The sequence below is a fragment of the Suricata suricatta genome, chromosome 1, assembly GCF_006229205.1.
Source record: "Suricata suricatta isolate VVHF042 chromosome 1, meerkat_22Aug2017_6uvM2_HiC, whole genome shotgun sequence".
Taxonomy (NCBI): Eukaryota; Metazoa; Chordata; class Mammalia; order Carnivora; family Herpestidae; genus Suricata; species Suricata suricatta.
The window spans coordinates 122,335,792-122,342,587 of record NC_043700.1 but is presented as its reverse complement, the minus strand read 5'-3'; the positions used below and the strand labels follow the sequence as shown (position 1 = coordinate 122,342,587).

The 6,796-nt window shown below is 33.5% G+C and overlaps 1 pseudogene; it reads left to right on the top strand.

Annotated features, from left to right (window-relative positions):
• Positions 1–3,498: 3,498 nt before the first annotated feature.
• On the top strand, positions 3,499–4,831 carry LOC115301588 (annotated as a pseudogene).
• Positions 4,832–6,796: the final 1,965 nt, after the last annotated feature.

The window sequence follows — 6,796 nt, the reverse complement described above, 5'->3', positions numbered from 1 at the left end:
ATAAAGGAAGAAGCTGTGTGTACATAGTAAGCGAAAAATAGATCTGAAATTCAGTTGTAATGGTGTTTGTGTTTATACACATTCATTAACTGTGGTTGATAAGATCTCTATTTCATCAAGCTACATTTTAACACATACAGCCTGAGTAGTTATATGTGCATGTTATTTCTCTGCACCTTGCATGTATATCATTTATTCTACTTTGATTAGGAGTCTGTTTGAAAATAAGAACTCATCTTTAACTATTGATAGAAGTTGATGAGATGCAAGTATTTAATAATCTATAAAGCCATAAATCCTATAGATCTGGTCAATAAATATCATTTATCTTTAGTACTTAGCTATTACTGCACAAATGGATAAAAGCCTGGTATCTGCTATGCTATATCTTTTCTTTCATACAATTAAAAATGTTTATTTATAGATTTTGAGAAATATATTTTGCCACTTGTGAGCACAGGTGGTGCAGAGAGAGAGAGAGAGACTCCCAAGTGTAGAGCCCTATGCAGGGCTTGAACTCATCAGCCCTGAGATCATTACCTGAACTGAAATCAAGAGTCCATCTTTTCCTTTAATACACTACTATAACTGAAGGCTTACTTAATGTAAGGAATATCTTTGATAAAATGCTTTTTATATACAGTTGAAGACTTAGTATGTTTACTGTAGATGATACAGAAAAGACTAACTTTACAGATAAAATGACATAACATAAGGGACACCTGGATGGCTCAGTTGGTTCGGTATCTGACTTGCCTCTCCCTCTCCTCTGCTCATACTGTCTCTGCTTCTCTCAAAATATACAAATAAACTTAAAAAAATGGCATGACATAAAGGGGTTAATGCCTAAGCTGATTGTTATCACCATATGGATTTCAAATAGATTGTCAGTATTAGTTGAATAATAACTACATTTTCTGTAATTAGAGAGTACTCTAATTAAGATGGAATAAGGATTCTAGACTTATATTTTCATAAAAATATTACTATATTATTGAAATTAATATCTGCCTTCAAATTTACAGAAACATAATGTTAAACTTGACTGAGCTCTAAATTTCTACCCTCAAAGAAAACTATTAGTGGCTGGGTAATGTAGTAATTTGTGTTGTTTCAATTGTTAAGTAATATATTGAACACCTTCCTTTATTAACGATATGGATGCATCCCCTTATTTAAAAAATTTAAATAAAGTACATATGGACTAGATTTAAAACAGAGTAAGTTGTAGTACCTTTTTAATAGAAATTGTTATATAATTACACTAATGATCAGAGTAATTACAATTCATCACAAGAGATAGTTTTTCAACAATTATAAAATGTGTTCCATTTTAAGGAAAAGTCAAGTTTAGATTGCTGATGCTATTGTAATGATGTTAAGAGGAGAGAGTTAGTCTCTCTTTTTTGAAAATTTAAGACAAATGTTTTTAAAGGAATTTATTTGAACTGAATGGATGTTTGAATGATAGTGCTTATTCCTAATACACAAATATCCACTGTAAAGTTTCCTAATTTAACACACAGACATTGAAGCCAAGTAATATACAAAAGGAACATGTTTTCTTCACTGTGTCAAGTCTTGTCGAACTACCTTTTGTTACTAAGGCAATGACAGAATCAGCCCTCTCTAGTTCCTTAATCAAAATTAGAAGTATATTAGACAGCCTGCCCCTTTAAGATGTATGTTTGAAAATAATCCGTTTTGTTTTTATGTTTTAATGTCCAGTCCTTTTTCATGTTGTGAACTTGGGGCTACCGTTTCATCTCACTCCTGATGACTGTGACTGGTTTGTTGTTCCTCATTCCTGTTCTGGCTTCTTTCTGGGTCTGTCTGGATAATAAGCTCTAGCCAGGTGAACCTGGATGAAACCATCTTGTTCTGTTCCTACAGGCTTTTCCTCCTCAATTATAAAATCTGTAAACACAGATGCTCTCAAGACCTAGGGATATGTTTTTCAAAAATCTCTGGGAGAAGATTAGTTACCAATATATGAGGGGTTTATATTAAAAAGTAAGTCATGATGGGAGACCTAGTACATTTTAAAGACTGCATTATATTTATTTAAAGTTTTGTTTTAGTATGGATTTAGATTACATAGCAGGGAGATGTGGAGTGAGGGAAAACAATATTTTCAATATTTTAGATCCAGTCTTGTAAGCACCTAACCAAACCTAATGGCTTTGTCCTTCTATCCCCATAAACCCCTTGAGAATAGCCTTGATTAGATTAAAGGTTGTTTAGCCCCCTTGGATTGAATGATGGCTCCACTCTGTAGGTAGATAATCTTGTTATCTAGATGAGTTTTTAAATCTCCCCAGATCGTGTCTGTACATTCTTTCATTCCAGCCTAGACTTCCCTAGCAGCCTTGCAGCCATGGCTGTGCTGTCTGCCATTACATTATAACACTTATTACAAACTTGAGAATATAAGAGTTTTATTAATGACAATGCTGCAAAGCATAGGGGGAATCTCCTATGTAAGGCATGCCCTAGCCTCATGAAGGAGGGTACAGCAATATGCACTGAAAATCATTCTATTTCAGATTCTTTAAGGCATATCATAAAGGCCCAGAACTTTCCTTTGGGGCATAACTTTGGGAGTTAAGAAAACAACTCTGCAATTCTAGAAGAATTAAAGTTCAAGTGTCATCATGTGATATTTTTTAAAAAATAGGTGAGGGCAGTAAAAATAGCAAGATAAATGATTACATAAACAACTTGACCTATTATAATTAATAGATAGAACTAAGAAGGAAGCACAAGTTTTAAAATCTCTTAAAGTGCTTTAAATTAAGATATCAAAATGTAATTATGTCATATAAGCTAAAACTCACTTAAAATCTAAGTTTACATACAGTAACTTGTTTGTAGGTAAGAATTAGAACAAATGCTGCACATTAAATTGCACAAAATACTTCAGATCGAAGTTGGAACCAGCTAATGTGGATTCACTGTTTCTCTGGTTAAATGTTATCTGCGTATTCCCAAAAGTAAAGCTGAGAAAACTGGGATCCATCAAAATCCCCTGTGATGTCTATAGGCTAATGTACTTTTCTTTTAAATATAAATTCTTATCTCTCCTAAGAAAGCATAAACTTCTAAATGCCACTTAGTAGTCTTTTGAAAAACAGGCATTTTGACCAAAAATGTTGCATTTACTTGAAGATTACTATTTATTTACCATTCAATTTTTCCTCTGATTTCCCCATAATATCATAAAATGAGTTTGAGAACTATCTTCTAAATTTTTTTTTGACTTTTGGACTCTATCAGAGCTTCATAGCTTAGGTAATATAATAAGTTTCTTGTATGTCATACTTAACAAGATCATATCAAGAAAAGGCAATAGCAAAGAAATAATCTGTTATAAACTGACTTCTATATAGTTGCATTTTCTCAAATTTACGATAGTTCTAAATATTTTATGAAAGGTGCCAAGTTTTTAATCTCTAAATTTTTAAAGAAATAATATAAAATGCCTCTTTCCTTGGCAAAATGGTGGAATATGACTTGATTACTCGCATCACACGCATTTTGGACAAGCATCTAGTCTTTCCACGGCTCGAGTTTCCCTCCACAAAAGAGGTATATAATGAAAAAGAATTATTACAAGAAAATTGGATCTTCTTAGTGATACCAGCGTGGTAGACTTTGCTATGGATGTATACAAAAACCATTATTTGGATGATATTCCACATGCTTTGAGAGAAAAAGGAACCATAGTTATTGCACAACTGAAATAGCTTTGGGCAGAAACAGAATCAGTTGTGAAGATGTTTGAAGATCCAGAAATTACAAGGCAGATGCAGTCAATCAGAGATGGTTGGACGCTGTTTGACTACGTGGTGGACAAGCTTGGTTTTAGACAGGAATACACTCTACAGGTATGCAAAATTCTTATATGAATGTGGGCATTACTCTGGAGCAGCAGAATATCTTTACTTCTTTAGAATGTTGGTTCCAGCAACTGATAGAAATGGTTTGAATTCACTCTGGGGAAAACTCACCTTTGAGATTGTAATGCAGAATTGGGATGCAGCTATGGAAGATCTTACATGATTAAAAGAGACCAGAGAATATAATTCTGTGAGTTCCCCCACGTGAGTTTCTTCAACAGTGAACTCATCCAGTGGCTCATTCACTGGTCTTTGTTTTCTCCAACCACCCAAAGGGTATGATAACATTGCTGATCTCTTCCTTTACCAGCCATAGTATATTAATGCAATTCAGACAATGCGTCCACGTACTCAGTGCTGTTTGACTACAGTCATGAGAGCAAAGATGTTTGAAAATGCCAACAGGTGCTAAAAGATCTGGTTAAAGTTATTCAATAGGAGTCTTACACCTATAAAGGCTGAATTACAGAATTTGTTGAATGCCTGCTTGCATGTTAACTTTGACTTTGATGGGGCTCAGAAAAAGCTGAGGCGGTGTGAATCAAGACTTGTGATTGGCTTCTTGGTGGCTTGTCTTGAGGATTTCATTGAAAATGCTTGTCTCTTCATATTTGAGACTTTTTGTTGTATCTACCAGTATATCATCATTAATATATTGGTAGACAAACTCCAGAAGATACGTGACTCCAGCAGAAGAAAGAGAGGTTGTAAATTTGGTTAGAAATGCTAGATTGGATCCCAAGATTGATTCTATATTAGGTCATGTGGTTATGGGTAATAATGCAGTCTTACCCAATCAGCAAGTGATTGAAAAGACCAAAAGGCTTTTATTTAGAAGCCAGATGTTGGCCATGAATATTGAGAAGAAGCTTAATCAGACTAGTAGATCAGAGGCTCCTAAATGGGCAACTCAGGACTCTGGATTCTGTTGAAGATCTGTAGAAAGACAAGATGAAAAAACTATAAAATAAAGATGAAATAATAAAATTATATAAAGAATGACATACATTCCAGAAGCAATTAACATACTGAGTATAAATTTGGGAGAATTTGAGTAAAAAATGGGCTGTATTTCAAAAAAAGAAAAAATATAATAAGTGTTCATGTATAAAATCATTGAAAAATTACTGAAATAATGAGAAAAATTAAGCCATGTTATTTTTTATTTCAATGTTTGGTTTTTTCTCCCAAACCTCCCAACCTATCTTATTCTTATATTACATTATTTTGATAATAATTTAAAAAGTATTTATTGGATAACTATTTATCAAGTCATATGCTACATGCTATATATTCCTTATAACTTACATCCTTACAAAATCCATACAAATGGATTGCAAATGAGAGAATAATATCTTAAAAGGTTAAGAAATTCAACAAAGTCATAATATTATAACTGTTAAAGCTAGATATTAAGCCTAAGTATTTTTTGAGTCTATGCTTTACCTAATCAACAATTTATTCATTGTACCCTAAGATATTATTCCTATATTTTTGTTTTGTTTGTTTTTAAGGAATCTATCTAGTCAATCAATCAGTCCTGAAAATATTGTATTAACTCATGACTAATTTTTTGATGTTTCCATGTAATGAGACGTTTTATGGAGATATCTGACAGAGTGTTATTGTATCAAACATGACTAAAGAACAATAACATTTATCTACGAGGCTTCTATAAATATCCCAACCTACAGAATTCTATTTCAACACTAAAATTATTTTCGTATAGGTAACTTAAAATTATACCAGGCAAGTACATCTTTGCTTTAAGAAGGCTTGATGTCTTAATGCAAGATAAAATCATTCAAAATGGATTCGAAATCAGGTTTTAGCACTTGCCATATTGCCAGACATCTAATGAATAGGTAGCAAATATTAAATTAAATTAATGAATGTATTAATTAATTAATTACAATTATTTGTATATAGAATAAACGATTTCTTTTTTGGATGATTTAGGAAGTTTTGTTTCTGAATCAAATTTTTCTGTGAGAGAAAGCCAACTCCTAGCTGCTTAATAGGAGTAATGTTGGGAGTAAGGCTGACTTGAGGCAGCTGTATTTAGGAGTAAACAGAGCTCTCAATGTTTGGCGTCTCTTAATGTATTGGCTCTGTTTTTTGCTGTGTTAGACTCCAGTCTCTGGCTTTGCGTGGTAACAACATAGCAGCAGTAGGTGAAACACCCCACATCCTTCCGATTTCAGTTCAAGGGCAAGTACTACTTTTTTTTTCCCCCTCCGGTATCGAAGGCAGAAGGCTGAGGGTGTACTTTTGGTTCTGGTAGCATAAATGTACACCAATGAACCAATCACAGTGTTTAACAAAATGGTAGTCCTGAAAGTGTAAGTGAATTCCACAAAATGTATTGAATGAAATGTGAGAAAGGATGTTTTCCCTCAGAAGGAAACTGGAATATGGTTTCATGAAGGATAATTAGATGCTAGCTGAGAAAAATAATAGTTATCTGCTGTAGCCTTCTGGATAATATGTATGACTTTGAGGATTATAATTTTCAGTTTTTTGTTTTTATTTTTTAATGGTTTTAATGTTTTTATTATTTATTTTTGAGAGACAGCATGAGCAGGGGAGGGTCAGAGAGAGAGAGAGAGGGAGACATAGAATCCGAAGACAGGCTCCAGGCTCTGAGCTAGCTGTCAGCACAGAGCCTGATGCGGGGCTCGAACCCACTGACCACCAGATCATGACCTGAGCAGAAGCTGGACGCTCAACTGACTTAGCCACCCAGGCATCCCTATCATTTTCAGTTTTTTAAATACCTAGTTCTTACTAGTCTCAGGAAATTATGTGCTCATAAGAAAGAGCAAAAATATCTTAAAATGTCATTAATTTGGTAAGTCATCAATCAAGTTATATAAACTATCTTTTACCATATTTTA